General features: G+C 37.2%; 1 protein-coding gene and 1 pseudogene across 4 annotated transcripts in view; one reads left to right on the top strand and one right to left on the bottom strand.

The window, feature by feature from the left end:
- Nucleotides 1-16842, top strand: part of Tp63 (tumor protein p63) — a 203258-nt gene that overhangs the window by 15022 nt on the left and 171394 nt on the right. The gene's annotated exons all lie outside the window — the stretch shown is intronic.
- On the bottom strand, nucleotides 13961-14386 carry LOC117717742 (chromobox protein homolog 1 pseudogene; annotated as a pseudogene).

Below are 16842 nucleotides of genomic sequence, written 5' to 3' on the forward strand. Positions count from 1 at the left end.
GTCAATATGTCTTTTGTTCTATATATTCAGTAATTTTATTTATAATATGATATGGGGAAATTTTTTCTGGTCCTAACTATTTATTTGTAATGGAATGACTTTATTATTATTTCTACTATTAGTCCCTCAAGCATCCTTTCTTCCCATGACATATTGTTTCACATCACATTAAAATAATAAGTATAAATGTAAGAAAGATAGGACTTTATTTACATTTGTTTCTTCTTAACAATAGAAGTACATGTTATGAAATGAAGTTTAACAGGGAAGTGGGAAAGCTGAATGAATCTGTTTTTGATATTAGAGATGGTGTCTTGGTGTTTATTTATTTATTTTGGTATAGTTAGGTTGCCATATCAAAATAAGTAACAGAAGTGTAGTAGAAATGTTGGACACTGGGGGAAGCTTGAGTTTGAAATGGGCTTCTCCAGTCACAAGAGAGTGCCATAGTTGTCACTGCCCAAATGATGCTATTCAGTTTTAACCAATGATAATCTTGAAATGAAACTGCCAGGTTAAGTAACTAATGTGACTTTTGGCAGAATCATCTCTTAGATTCCTTTGCTGAATAGAGGCAGCTTGTAAATAAGAGTCTTTGTATGATGCTATCTCACCTTCAAGAACTCAAAGAGCTGTGACAAATAGATTCCAATTTCTTTGCCAGCCTTCCGGTGGGTAGATTCTCATACACAATGGTGATGACTCTGACCCAGACACTAACATCAATGTTTGAGTCCTTCAATTTAAGATGTTAGACTGATAATGGCTGTCCTGTCATTCTGGTCTTTTCTTTATTGAGTTGAGGCTTAAAACTGTAGGTGTCACTGGAATACCAGACATTTCTAAAATTGTAAAGATCTGTGTGAAGGCAATACATTATTTTTGCTTTTTTGATTTTGATAAGGAACAGTTTATCAAAGTTATTAATAAAACCCATACATTAGTAACTTTAGGCTGGACAGAAAAATGATGAATATATGACTTGTTCTTAAGGACACAGTGGGGTATCTCTATAGAATTCTAACACCTTTTACTTCATTTACTTCATCTCTCAAGCTAGCTAGGCATTGTGTATTATGATGCCTATCTAGGAAGGCCCTTTTAAAGAGAAAAAATATGATTCCAAATACTGCTGGTTAAATTTGGCACAATGTAAAGATGGCTGACAGCTATGTAATTTGATCTTGTTTATTGATCTAACTATAGCTAATGTGAAGCAGGATATAGCCATACAGAGCATACAAATTGGGGCTACAGTAGAGAACCTATAATCTGAATCAATGTAGATGTAGATTAGTGTTTCTCTACCTTGACTGGTTATCAATACCATTTCCAACAACTCAACTAGCTCTTCCTTCCTTTTGATGGATTACTATATTTGAGAGACTTGACTCTAGATATGAACTGTTGTCATTCTGTCTCTTTGATGTCTTAGATCCACAAGGTGTCATTTATAGAAGACTGTTGGTCTTATTGTTGGTTCCAAGTTAGTGTGATTATGTATATCATCATGATGAGTTCTCTTCTAAAATCTTCATTAAGTTATAACCCACAGAACTGCTTAATTTAGACTGATGTAATCAGAACAATATAGTTCTTTTCTTTAAAGTCATGTCACTGTCCACCACTCTACTTTTCCATCAAGGTAATCAAGTTTTCTGTGTGTCTCTGTGGTTTTACATGAAACTACACCTTTTGTGGTTGTATGGCAGCCAGACTTTTGTAATCTCTAATAGTCAAGCAAAAACTCTTTGCATGTTTGATATTTTTGAAAGTTTTTTTTTGTTTTGTCCAAGCATGTTTAGTTTCTTGTTTGTTGTTCTAAAATTTTTGTTGTTGTTGTTGCTCTAAAATCTTTATGTTATGGGACTAGATATCCATAACTTCGTATTATTTGTCATTTTGTCACTAGAACATTTTGTTAGGGAGAAGCATCTCAAGTGTTTCCTATAGTTCTTTGTGCTTGAGAGAGAAATTCTTGCATTTGAATGATTCTTCCAGAAGGGTAAAAGCCATTGAAGAATCAAATAAGTACCTCTTTGCCTGTATGTTTATGATATTCATAGTAAATGCTATGCACCCAGACACATATTGATTTGTAAGACAATTTTGTTCCTATTAGCTAAAACTGGGAAACTGTGTCCTATTTGCTAGTAACATATTTTAAGTATGAAACGTAGGGTTAACTCCTAAAATACAGGAAATAAATACTTAGCTAAGAAAAAAATGTTAATATTATATTTCTTTATAGCCATCATTCCAAACACTCAAAATAACAGGCAATGTGGCAAAGTGAAAAATACAGATTACTAAACTGAAACGGATGTGTAAGAGAATAGTGTATTTTCTTCTATGTGTTATAATTCAATGAATTAGGTTTAATTTTAGCTTAATATTTTGTTCTCTGGCTCTGCTATTAGAGTGCTAACAATTTTATCTCACTATGTCGAAAATTCAATAAAAGATAGAAGCTATAAAAACTTTTAGTATATTTTAAAAAAATCTCTGCATGAATTCATTCTAGAAACTGCTTTTCAGTTGCATATTTGTAGAAGAGATAAATCATTGATTACCTTGAGCTTCTCAGGTATTCCAATGTCACAGGAGATATTTTTGAAAAACTCTTAGTATCAATAAAACAAGCTAAACAAATGATCAGTAGACTAAACTGAAAGATCTGATGTGCCACAGTCTTTCCTGTATCTACTGTTAACTTAGAAATTTAGTTATTTCCTGTAAACCAAAATACTCTTTCTGTGGGCTTTCAACATAACATCTCTGGGATCAATTTCTCTCTTCCAAACCAGACCATTCTATTTCCCATTGTCATGCCCTCAGTGAATTCCATGTTCACCTTTATGAGCTGGAAGGGATTTTAATCTGAAAGTCAGTGTGAAGAAGCCAGACTTTAGCTTTTAGATTTCATTTGGATTGCTTTGGTAGGTGGATCATGTACCCTTTTTTGTCATGCTTAAAGCTATAATAATCCAACAGTTTCTTCTGTACTGATTTTAGTCCTTGCCTAGGAGCAGGAGACAATTCCATAATTAAGGACCCACAGGTCTGGGTCTGGGAGACTAAAAATAATGTCTCTGATTCCCTTTTAACTTCTTTTAGTATATTGGAACAAAGTTCAAATGGATACAAAATAAAAATCTTTGGAAGTCATTTGGAGAAAGTGACTATTTAGCCAAGGTTGTTCTCTGTCTTATGAAAAGAAACAAGTAGAAAAAAAATTAGTGTTTCTTAGACCCGGTAACTAGTGAGTTCTATATTTGAAGTATTTATTCTGTGGAGGCAAAGATAGTGCCTCTGACTAATGCTTGCAAATATTGGTATCTCTGTTTGAAAGCTTCGTTTGAGCTTTGTTTCACAGTAACCCTGGTTAAATGTGGTAATGGAGTCTGGAAGGTGTGCAGACCTGATATGAATGACAAAGTTCATACTACCTGCATCCTGGTTCATCAGTAAAGGAAGTGATGCAGGACATCCCAGAGGAGTAGATTTAGAGAAATACAATACTAACACATCTTAGAGGCCCCAATCTTAACTTCTAGTGTTAATGTTAGCCTCTGAAGTCTGCAGAGCCCAGTTGCATTAGAACGAGCAAAGTATTTGTACCAGGCCTGGGTGTTTTATTTTATTATTTCTTTTACCCATAAATTATTTCAATAATAAGATTCCTGTATTTTTCAAATACATTATTAGGTTCTTTGGCTATAGAAGCAAACATTAATTATTATATTTTGAATGTCTTCCTTGTTTATAGCTCAATTAATCTTAAGAACAGTTTAATGACCTAAAAAAGATTCAATTAAATGAGAGGTTAAGTCACAAGTCTAACCATCTATATAGCTTTGAACTTCAAACTTACTTAGACCTAACTGACTTCCAAGACCATATTCTTTACCTTCTCTACCTCACCATATTATTTGGCCTTAAAAGACATAAAGGTAGAGGGCATGTGAACAACAGCCATGGCCCAGCACTCAGAAGTGTTATTCATACATCATTTATTGAAGGATGATGTTATTAATAGACAGTTTTAAAATTGGATTTATGAAATGCACAACTCTGATTATTCTTTTTGCTTTTATTTCTTCTCAATCTCTTTCTCTCTCTCTTTCTTTCTCTCTCTCTCCAAAACTAGTTTTGAAGATAAAAATCATTGACCAATAATGAAAAGTTCTAATCCTACATCTTACTGAAAATGCCACTTTTCAATATAAATTTTCTTCTCTCATGTTCAAGTTTTAATAAAATATGATAATAAGAATATTTATTCCTCATTCTTAGTTGATGCAATATTTTGACAATTCCAGGTTATTTAGTTCTTATTTAAACATTAAATATACCAATATTTCATGTCCTTTTATAGTGAATGCAATATTCATATTTATTTTTCCAGTGGCTAAAGAAACTTTAACCATTTACATGTGTACATAGCTTAAGAATATATATTTTCTAGAGCAGACAGGTGGAGACACAGGCGAACTGGTGCTAGGATATGCCTACTCTTGTCAGCTTAGCATTACAAGGAATTTGGCAAATCAGTTATGAAATATAGTCATTATAAAAATAAACTATATTTGACTAAAAATAATAAAAACAAAGGTATCTATAATCAAAACTTTTGTACTCTGCATTCATGATCTAAAATAGGCCATGGCTGGGATATTTATAAGCTACATGTTTGCAAGTGATACAATTTAGAGATCTTTCCCCTAGGGATGAAGTTGTTGAATGTGTGTCAACATACTGCCAGAAAAGGAGACAAGGTAAGTGTTGATCTGTAAGAGCTACCCGCAAAGCCTGACTTAGTTGAGTGGCATTATCTTCAATTTATGCTTAGGAGGCTGGTTTTGTACTAATCAGGTTCCAGCTTTGTGTATTTTGTCTAAACTCCCAGGTGGGCTACAGTCTCAGTAGTTGAAGGATGAGGTGAACGTCATGCTTGCAGCCATTGTAATTTGGGGGCTTTTGCAACTGATGGGCTTTCCTGAGGACCAAAGTCCACATGCTGAGGATGGTGGAGAAGGAAGCTGAGAACTTGGGCTCTTGGTCCTGCTACTGAATTAACTAAGTCTAGAATCATACTTCAGGCATTTTGTCATGTGAAAGACATATTTTAAAGCCACATTTAATTGGGGTGTCTATTTCTTGTAGCTAAAGGTAACCTGACTAATATACCAATTACCCATTTTATAGATAAAAGTCAGATAATTTCTACAGCCAGGACAGTTAGGAAAGTTCACATAAGGTCTTATTAGCACTTCTATTTTCAAAGCTGGTCTTTTATTTTTAATCTTAAGTACAACTTTGAATTAATTATAGCTTCCAGTATATGAAAGTGTTATTTGAACCTAGGTTCTTTATGTGAAATGTAACCAGAAAGGAACTGTTTAAAGAGTATGAACAATCTGACTGTATGTTCATATAATTATGGGCACTGATGACCATGTTGAATACTTAATATAGAACATAAAGTAAATAGAATTCTTTTCAGCAGAGGAAGTTACATTAAAATTCAGCCTTGCAAATGTGTGCAGAGTCCAGTAATTTTGGAGGTTGTTAATACCATATTTATAAAATATATCATCAGTAAGTATATATTCAGTTAGAAACAGATGAGTCACATTTAATTAAACATTATCACTATAATTCCTTGGAAATTCTAGAAGTTATAGAAGCAATGCAAAATGCCTTAATACGTTATTATCATATGATTCTTTAATAAAAAAACACCATGTGGTTGAATAGAAAAGTAGTCATGGACTGCAACTCCACAACCCTCAAGATTCTTACAGGATGCTCACAGCAACTAGGACCAAACAATGACTGTGGTGCCATTCTTGTGGAACTGAGGAACTATGGAGACTAATACTGCAAATATGAGGTTGTACATTCTAGCAAAACTCACAACATTTGACGTGTTCAAAGTCAACATCTGTCCTGAATTTAGGCACTATTCTACTGATAGGAGTCAGGAAAAAAAAATATATATATATATAAATAATATAGGTGAAAGACATGGAAATATATATCACTGAACAACATTCATATATAAATATATATGAATATGTATGTGACAACAATGAATAAAAAAAGATGTCATTAATTTGAAAGACAGCAAGAAGGGGTATATAGTTTGTCTTGGAGGGAGGAAATGGGGAGGAAAATGATGTAACTATATTATAATTAAAAATAAATATATATATACAATATATGTAATATATGATATATAATATATGATATATATGTTGTTCAGTGATTAAGTAAACTATAACAATTGCAGGATATTGGCTGAGGTATTGGCACATTTGCCTGACAAGATGCTAGCTCACATATGAAGAGCTTCTTGGTAGAACTGAATGATGAATTGTCCTAAATTAATGAAATCTAGATGACTCTCTTCCCAGTGACATGAGCATGGTGCCATCTTCGGTTCCTTGTCTGTGTAAAGTGTTTTCATGCATCCACACCTTCAAAATCATGTACAACTGCAGAGATGGGGATTTAATATTTTTAAAGGACAATAGAGGGATATATGTTTGTGACCATATGCAAGTCATCTAATACTGGACTCAATTATTTTAGAAGCTGTTTTTACACTTTACAGAAGCTTCTGTATCTTAAAAATTGGTCAACCCAGGGGTGAGTCTCAAGATTGCTTCCAACATTCTGGCTAAGTTCCCTAAGATGTGAGAAAGGAGGCTGGGACACACACAGAGCTTAACACCAACACTAAAGTTACCTCAAAGATGAGAACTTCATTGGGACTCGGAGCATCACTGCAGGGTGCTAAATTTTCTTGGCTGTCTTTAACATGGTGAGCACCAACTCCTCCTGTGGAGATGCTCAAAGGTGAGCTTTAAGCTTTAATGAGTAGTTGTAGCAGGGGCCTCACTCTAGAACCAGAGTCAGCAAACTATGGCCTGTGGGTCGAAGCTAGACAGACACCTGGTGTTTCGGTAATTAAAGCTTTATTAGCGCACACTCGTGCCCATTCATTTATGGATTGTCTGCAGAGGCTTTGGCACTGCAAGGGCAGAGCAGGGAGAAGCAAAGGGGGTGTATGAAAAGAAGAATCCAAAATATTTTCTTTCTGGCTCTTTAGAGAAAATAAAACAAACATGCTCGCCTCTGGTCAATCACAAGGTCCAGGTATTTCTTGGGTCTCAGCTGAATGCTTGGGTGTATTAAACTTTTCCACTCTGGCTGCACTGAAACTTCATGGTCTCCCAGAACTGTGGAATCTTGTCTCTGTTTTCTCAAGTCTGGAATATGTGCTTATTAATTGCTTCTAATAGTTTTTTTTTTCTTGAGTTCAGCAAGTTTAGCTCGTACAAAGACATTTGACTTGAATCAGTTTAGCCCGTAGGACAAACTCTGGCTATTGTGACCCACTGTATATGGGTGCTGGGAACCAAAAGCTGGTCCTGAAACAGCAATACATGCTCTTAACTACTGAGCATCTTTCCACCCTTGAGTTTTAAAAGCTAACATGCAAAATACATATCATTGTCAAATATTCATTCAGTACTTACCAATAATTGATTACATTCTGAGCTATAAAAGCCTCAGTACACTTGCAAATTTTGAAATCATAAAAATTATGTTCTTTGACAAAATGATATAGGTTATAAAGCAGAATAATGTGATTTTTAAAGCTCCCCAAATATTTGGAATTTAGCAACAATTTTATAAATAACTCATGGGTGAGGAATGAAATCATAAAAGAAAATATGTTGAACTAACAGAAGATAAAAGGGGACAGACATTTTAGGATGTAGCATGTACATTAATAAGGAGAAGGTCATGTTAAATATCTGTACAAGAAAATAAGGAAGGCTTAATAAATGTAAATTCTGACATTAAAATACTGCTAAGAGCAAATTAAGGACTCAGTCAACCAAGTAAGAAAAAATAAATGACAAGGAAAATTAATGTTAAAGAAATTAAACAACCACCAGTGTCTGAGTTTTTCAGTAGAATTAAGAAAACTGGTTAAGCCTCTAGCAAGATTAATTAATGGAGAAAAATTATAAAAAGAGAGCATCAGGGTAAGAGTGAAACTACTGTGAGCTACACATAATACTGGCATAAAACATAGGAGCAAGATGATAATTCAGTGACATCATGGAAACCTTCATATCATGAAAACAATCTACATCAAAGGGCAAATTCATGAAAAACTAACTTACAAAATATCACTTATCAAGAGTTACGCAGAGAAATTTTTTTTTAAAAGAAAACGAATTACTAAATATATTAAATACATTGATTTACTAACAAAACCTTTCAGCCCAGAAAGCATCAGGACCAGATAAATCAGTGCCTCTATTCAAAATATTAATCAAGTTAGTCAAATTTATGTGAATTATTTCAAAATATACAAGAAAGAACACTTACCCACTCATTTTCCTAAGCCAGTGTGGCCCTGATTCCAAAATTAATGTGCTAGTCCTTCTTGCTTTCTTTTCCTGTGATAAACATGAGGACCAGAAGCCAGTTAGAAAGGAAATGGTGTATTTCAGATTGCAACTTACAATTCATTATCTGGGGAAATGCTCAAGGCAGCAACCTGGGACAGAGACCATAGGAGGAGAGCTGCTCCCTGGATTGTTCTTCAGGGCTTGCTCAGCTCGCTGTCTAATACCACTAAGAACTATCTGCCTAGGAATAGTACTGCCCACAGTAGGCTGGACTCTCCTGCATCAATTACTGATCAAGAAAGTTGTGGAGGAGAAGGTTTATTTCACCTTACATGCCCTGGTCCCCGTTAACCCTGGAAGGAAGTCAGGATAAGAACCCAAAGCAGGAAATAAAGCATGTCATGGAGAAGTACTGCTTACTGGCTTGCTCCTCATAACTTGCTAATGGGTAGGACCCCCAGTGAGCCAAAGACTCACTTTCTTAACCAAGAAAACACTCCTGCACAGAAAATACTTATTGCCTATAAGGCTCTGCACAGATATGTGGATGTTTGTGTCAAGGACACACACACACACACACAGAGGGAGAGAGAGAGAGAGAGAGAGAGAGAGAGAGAGAGAGAGAGAGAGAGAGAGAGAGAGAGAGAGGAGGGATGCGGGGGGGGGGGGGGCGGAGAACAAGAACTGGTAGATAGGGCTGCCTGGAAACTGTAGGTCAGAGGGCAACTTACAGGAACTGGCTTTCTCCTTTACCAACGTGACTTCTGGAGATCAAACCTACGTTGTCGAAGCCTCTCTCTTTTACTTTGAGGTTAGGGCATCTCCTGGAACTTGAGCTCTTTCTGCCTCTTTGCCTCTAAAGTGCTGAGTTTATAGGCTTTTACCACCATGCCTAGATCACATCACCCACTTTAATAAGCGAATTTACCTTTTTCTTTTTACATGGCCTTGATTTCAGTCATTTAGCTTGCATTTTTAAAGCTTCCATGGAAGACGGCATACTGGTGTCTATGTCCCATGGGACTCATGGCTCAGCTTGTCAGAGTACAGTCACTGTGGCCTGAGCTCGTATGCTACCTATTTAGGGGGCTAAAGACAGAGGTTTGGTTCTAAGGCAGAATGTGTTCACTGCCTGTTAGCCACTTTTAAGAATGGAAATGGAATGCCTTCCCACAGTTGCTTTTCTCCATCATTTCTGTGGCCTTGAATTTACTCATCCAAAAGAACTCTTATGATTTGAATCTGAAATGTCCCCACAGGCTCATGTATTTGAATATACCAGTTGGTGGCATTCTTTTGGGAGGTTGTGGAGCTTTGGGGACATGGGATCCACCTGACAGGTATATGCCACTGGGGAGAGATCATTGAGGGTCACAGCCCCGTCACTTTCTTCCAATGCAATTTCTGCCTTCTGGTCTAACAGTGAGATGCAACAGCTGCTAACTCTCACCCTCACACACACACACACACAATGAAGTCATTCTGCTTGCCTTCCCCACTACTCTGTGAGCCTAATAAAATCGATGATAACCTGCTGTTCCCGGATATTTTGCGACAGAAAAGTGAAAAGTAACTGAACACTCTGAAAATGATATGAAAAAAAATCATTTTTGAAGGCTAACTGATAAAATGTATGTTTTCTATGTGTAGCCCAATTTATGAAAACATGCTGTTATGTGAATTGCTACCACAGAGCAGCCTTTTGTGTATGCAGTGAGAACACTTAAGAAGCATCCTCTCAGAAACTGCCCAGTATGCAGCAGAGGATTCTGAGCTACTCTCAGCTTGCTCTACTTCTGTTCCTCGAAACTTCATCCTGCTTAACTGAAACTTTGCCCCATTTCTGCCCATCCCTCCATTTCATACTGTTACATGTTTGTATCTTCCTTACTTCAGAGTGACGCTCAAGCTTCCTAATGCTGTGATCCTCTAATACAGTTCCTCAGGTTTTGGTGACTCCAGTGATAAAATTATTTTTTTTTTGCTACTTTAGAATTGTAAATTCTCTATGATTATGAATTGCAAGGTAAATATCTGATATGTAGGCTATCTGATATGCAACTCTGACTTAGTATATTTTTCTCTACCTTCCTCCACATTGCTTCAAGTTATGAGTCCTTTGTAATGGTGGGTAATACATATTTATAACAATGTATACATAGCATCTTCCTCCTTGATTTTCCACTGATGAACAGATATTTATTTTGATTCAATAGCTATTGATAACATTGTAGTAAATAGGAGAGTGCAGACGTCCCCTGAGATGCTGGCTGCAGTTTCTTTGCATATATAACCAGACATTGGTTGCTCTAGTCCATGCTAGTTTAATGTGTAACTTCTTGAGGCACCTCCAAGCTCGTGTCCAGAATGGCTGCCATAATTTATATCTTCCCATGTGCAGGCCTTCTCTTTCCTACATATCTCTTTCAAAACTTGTGCATTTTTTCCCTGTTAATCTGTCAGCTGGGAGAGGATATTTTAGTTGAGCAACACTTATAAATTTTCTACTGAGAAATGTTTAAGACATGTGTCTATATTTATAACCAGGCTATGTTTTGTTTTTATTTTGTTTTTGGGTGTTTTGCTATTAAATTATTTTATTTTATGTGTACATGAGTCTGTGATATGTGTGTGTGTGTATGTGTGTGTGTGTGTGTATGCATTTGTTCATTTGTATGAGTGTGGGTATGCCTAAGGACACGTCTGAGTACAACTGCAGATGTTGGTTTTCACCTATCTCTGTGTTCTGTGGCTGAGTCTCAGCTGTTTGTCAATGCATATGACAGATTAGCTGCTCCACAAGCATTTGGGCATTATCTCCTCCCAGCTCCCCATAAAAGCACTGGGATTGGAGATGCACACCACTCTGCCAAGCTTTTACATCCTGAAGATTCAAACTCATCCTTACATAGCAAGCACTTATGCACTAATCAATCTCCCCAGCCCCAGTTGGCATAATGTCCTACGGTTGGTTAAAAATATAGGAAGTCCCAAGCTTCACTCCTCAAAAATGTAAAGAAATAAAAGAAGCTTGACCCTGAAAGGAATAAATAAAATCACTTATTGTTAAAGATATTTCACTGTTGTAGACCAGCATTGCACTAATTATTCCAAAAATATTTTTTAAAAAATAAGTAAATTAAATATGAACTTGATATCTTTGAGTAGAATTACAGAAAGGCTCCAGAAATATCTAGTGAAGCAAATATAAGATCATATCACAAGGCGTGATACACGTGACCAACAGAAGAGAGGACATTTGATGATAGACAATACCTTCTGATGATATAAATGTCAACACATTGGTTAGAGAGGGAAAGTTCCTCAAACTAATAAAGGCTCAGAACAACTCAAGTACGTGCACTTTTTACATGACTTGTTGGCGACACGTGGAAATGTTTTTCTTTAAGATTGAAACAGGAAAAGAATGGCAACTTTTCTAGATCTATTTTAGTTTTCCTCTCCATCCTACAGATGTCTCTGCATCTCTTTGTCTATTAAGAATCTGATATCATCATGTATATCAGTGAGCATCTCATATGTAGTGGACTTGAATTTATTTCATCTTCATCTGAACAGCCATTTTCTTCTTTACATATAAAAACTATTCTATCTTTTTAAATTTATTTTTTTTTTAATGTTCATTGACATTTTGCCTGAATGTGTGTCTGTGTGAGAGTGTTGGATCCCCTGGAACTAGAAGTACAGAGATTAGTAGACTGACTTGTAGGTGCTGGGCAATAAACCCAGGTCCTCTGGAAAAGATGCCAGCACTCTTAACTGCTGAGCCATCCCTCAAGCTCTGAATTGTCCTGTCTATGAATAAAGAAGATTCCTTGGCTTCTTTGCTTCTGTCTTAGGTTGTCAGGATTTCTGCTGTTGCTGTGTCTGCGCTTTTATTATATTGAAGAATTTTCCCTCCATAACAAATTTGATGACATTTTTATCATCAGAGGATATGGTACAATGCTGAATGCGGTCTCTGTCCTTGGCCATGGGTAATATCCTTTTTAATGTGCTCCTGTATTTAATTTTCTTGAACTTATTGAGAATTTTGAATTTGAATATTTATATGTCCTCTTTTTCTCTCCTCCTCTCTCCCTCACTTGCCCTGCCTACCTCTCTCCTTCCCTCCCTCCCACCCTTTCTTCATCAGATGCTGGTGTTTTGTTTGATTCCTTGTGTGGTATTAGTTTTTTTTTTTTTTTTTTTTTTTTTTGAAATCTATAATTTTATTAAGATAAAAACTGACAGTATGGTATGAAGTTTACACTTAAACAGAAATTTTCACATCCATCTTAACACATGCTGAAAAAGATTTTACAATGTAGTTCTACTTGTAGGTCTAGACAACACTAAAACTTGATAGATTTCGTGTTATAAGACAGTATTTTGGACATCAGTTAATCTGAAGATTTTGTACTCTCAAGCGACCCACTACCCCAATATGAAAATTAATCTGAGACCAGGGCTCGTGAATTCATTCAATCCTTGAATTGACTCAATGGAATTCGTGCTGTCAGTAACTGAACCTGCCACAAGCAGTTTAAGGGTTCAAAGCTGAAAAAATAAAAGAGGGGCTCCAAGAGTCTCCACCCTAAGAGCTCTCCCATAGGTCCACCTGCAATACTTGAGCCAATGGCTTATATGGACAAACTGATATTTATAACTTTGTAATTGGAAAAAGGTTTTTCCCCTCCAATTTCAAGAATTAGCACCTCTAAGGCAGAGTGGTCTGCCTTTATATAGTCTCCAATAAACTTTCCCTCTCCAGTCAGTTTCCAACATCAAAAGGCAGCTTTGGTAACTCAGAACTGGCTTTGTCCTTTGTGGACCACTTTGAGCTCAGGTTGGGAGCACCTTGGCCACAGGTTTTAGGAGTAACAAGGTTTTTTTTTTTTTTTAAACAGACTCTCATAGTCCTTATTTATGGTGTCAATGGCATTTTTTTTTTTTGGAAAGGCAAAATATTCTGGACATAGAACCAATTTATTAGTTATCTGTTCTACTGTTTTACCATTTCCCCAATCAGGCCCCACATTTTAATCAAAATGATTCCATCTCCCTTCCTCCCTGCCTTAACCCTCCACCTTCAATTAATATACCAGTAAGAGCCAAAAAACTACACACATGCTAGGCTGAAAAACACAGTTAACACTGTTGGGAAGAAGGCTGTGGGTTGTGGAGATGCTCTTTGAAGATGGACAGTATCTTTGCTTTCTCACATCCCAGTTCCGCAGGTTTTGTCCTTCATGGAAGGTCCACCACTACCTTAGCAAAGCACAGAACAGGTTGCCTTGAAACACCCTTTCCTCTCCATTGGGATGGGTCTGCAAACTAAACAGGTTGAACAATTTAAAGCATTTGAGTTGTGCTGCAAGACACAAAACATGCTGGCTCTTCAAAGGACATTTTCTCTATGCTGTCAAGACAAGTACAACTTCTTCCCTCCCCCTTAAAACCCAGAGTCAGAGGTGACAGGAGCTGGTACTCAACATAGTTAATTCTTGCCGTCTTTTTTGTCATCATCCTCCGAGGGGTAAATGCCACGTTAGTCTTTCCTCATAGAAGGATATAACAACCTGTGAGCACTTAACATTATCTTCCTTGGCAGGGACCAGGTCAGCCTTATCAGAGTTTTTCCATTTCATCAGGAACATGAGTTCTCCACTGGAGTCAGTGGCTCCAATAATCCGCTCTGGCTCCAAACCCCGGGCAAAGCCTCGTGGCTTTTCTGACTCTTCTTTCTTTTTCTTTGGTTTGCTTTCTTCTCCTTTATCTTCAGAATCAGAATGAGCTTTGCGCTTGCCTCCCTCTGATTTATCTGTCTCATGAGCTATTTTCTGTGACTGTAGAAACTCAGCCATAAGGTCAGGGCAATCCAGATTCTCTTCTGGCTCCCGAGTGTTGTCCTCACCTGAGAAACCCTTCCACTTTAGAAGGTATTCCATCTTGCCCTTGACAACTCGCCGAGAACTTTTTCCACCACAAATTCCTCTTTCTCTTCTTCTAATACCTCCTCCACTTTCTTCTTGTTTTGATTTTTTCCTCATAGTACCCGCCAGCTTTCTGGTGTGAAGGGTGACACTGCTCATATCAACGCCTGAGAGTCTGAGAGGCATCCGTGCTGCTGCTACTCGCATGCTGCGTCTGGCGGTCCGAGGGAGTAGTCCCCAGAGGAGCAAAAAGACTCTTTGTGGTATCAGGTTTTGTGATGGCTTATGATCGCCAAAATTTCTATTGGTGGATACACTGTTGCATAAGTAAGCTGCTCTTAAGTATAAAGTTTAAGGATTATCTTTAGCTAGAAAAATCTCTTTACCATTCATTCAGTCTAGCCAGAGAGTGTAAGTGGGTGCACATGGTTCTGTGTTGGGCTTGTTACTGAAATCTTTAGTAGATGTGCTTGATGGTCGTGTGATGAAATGACCAGGCCTGTTATGATGTCCACAGGCATTTTCCTAGAGTCTGACTTTTCAGTGGCAGATCTAGAGGCTTAGACTCCACAGCGAGGCTTCGAGTTTAGTTCTATAATGGCTGTCCTAGAGCTTTATTCCCCTGGAGTGAGTGGACTGGTGATGTCTGTGAAGAGGTACCCATGGCCTATGTGCCGGTGCTATACCGAGGCAGGAGTCCAAGAGCATTCAGCCGAGAGTTGATCCTTTAGTGTAACTGGCATAGCCAATATAGTACAAAGGTAGGATTGGAGCCTTTCTTTCAAGAGCCCATGTTCTGAGATCCAGGAGCTACGCAGTGCTGGGATGTGTTAGGGCAAGTCTGGTCTGGGTCCCCAAACAAGCTGAGGACTCCCTTTCCCTTATTGGATGGTATAACTTTCCACAGTGGCCAGCCTGTACCCGATGAGTAGGTGACACTGGTATTGTTGAAACTCCCCTTCTGAGCTCACAAATGCATTGTTACAGCTTTTGGGCCGCTTTTAGCTGCTATGCTTTCTTACCTGGATCTTTTCCCCTCCTGGAAAAAGTTTTTCTATGCGAATAGCTGTTTGCATTGTGAAAGAGTGAGACCTGGACTCTCCTGGTTTGGCACTTTGTTGACGTTATGCCCATTAGCATGAATTTTAAAGTTTGTAATTAGGTAAAAAAAATACTAAATATTTGAATATTAATAGCATTCATATATATGCACTATATGATTTGTGGGAAATATCTTATTTGGAGCAATAACAATAATATAAATTAGCAAAAATTAAATCTACAGTTCAGTTTTCTACAGGTGCTCATGGACAAGAAGTCTGAACACGTTGCCAGTGAACTTTATCTTGGTCCTAGAATTTTGGGGTTTAAAAGAGAACAGGAGAAATAAATGGCCTGGAAAACAATGGGAAAGCAAAATTCAGATTTCTCCTTATCAGATATTAAAACATTTTAAATTTTATGATAATAAAAATTGTGAAGTAGTTTGAGTACAAGAAGAGATGACCCCCCCCCCCCCATTGGTGAAATATCATGGGAATCCAAAGAATTAATTCTAAAGTTTGGTGCTGACATCAGAGTGCTAAGAAGGGATAAGTGAGCTCGGTGTCAGTGAGAAGAACAGAACTAGAGGGAGAAAATGAAGCCTAGGAACTCCACGTGGCCTTTTATCAAACTTGAAACGTTCACTAAGCACAAAGACAAAGGGGCAAGCTATAGAAATGAGACCAAATGATTTGGTTTGCAAAATTCTCTCTGCTTAGTGTAGATTGTAGATTATTTAAATTATGTATGTACTAATTAATACAAGAAATTAATAAGGCAACAATTATTCCTTAACCAGCTTCCCCCCCCCAAAAAAAAAAAAAACCAACACAGGAACCTTTAATATTTCGAAGCCTTAGGTCTTCCTTAGCTAGGTAGACTCTCAACTAGCTCATCTGAGTTGATCTGAGTGCCTAGCCCCACCCAGCCAGGTGGCAAGCTCTACCTTCCAGGCTCATAGCTATGTCTGTCTCCTCTCATGTCTCCAGGCAAAAGGCGTTTTCTCTTTCTTCTTCAAAGGGTTCCATTCTTTATCTCAGGAAGTCCCATATTCCACTTCCTGGAGGCCATTTGGCCATCAGTTTTTATTAAAGCCAATTGAAGAATGCCTTAGGATGGCAAGAAAGGTCAGAGACACACTTTCATACTCATACCTCAACAACCTCAAATTTAAAATAATACCATCATGTAGAAATTAAAAAGCTTATGGGAAAATATTTCAGTCCATAATAGAGGGTCAATATATTCTAACATATATTTGAACACACCAATGCAAAGCATAAGATCTTAGGTCTCAAGAAAATTCACAAAGACCATTAATAAGTAATTCCTCCAAGAAAGAATGCAGGTGCCAAAAGCATATACAGAACACTTAATTTTGCCAATAATTGAAGAGAGCAAAATTAAAAGCAACCTGTCATTTTCTG

Source organism: Arvicanthis niloticus, chromosome 12 (genome assembly GCF_011762505.2).
Source record: "Arvicanthis niloticus isolate mArvNil1 chromosome 12, mArvNil1.pat.X, whole genome shotgun sequence".
In the NCBI taxonomy this organism is placed as follows: Eukaryota; Metazoa; Chordata; class Mammalia; order Rodentia; family Muridae; genus Arvicanthis; species Arvicanthis niloticus.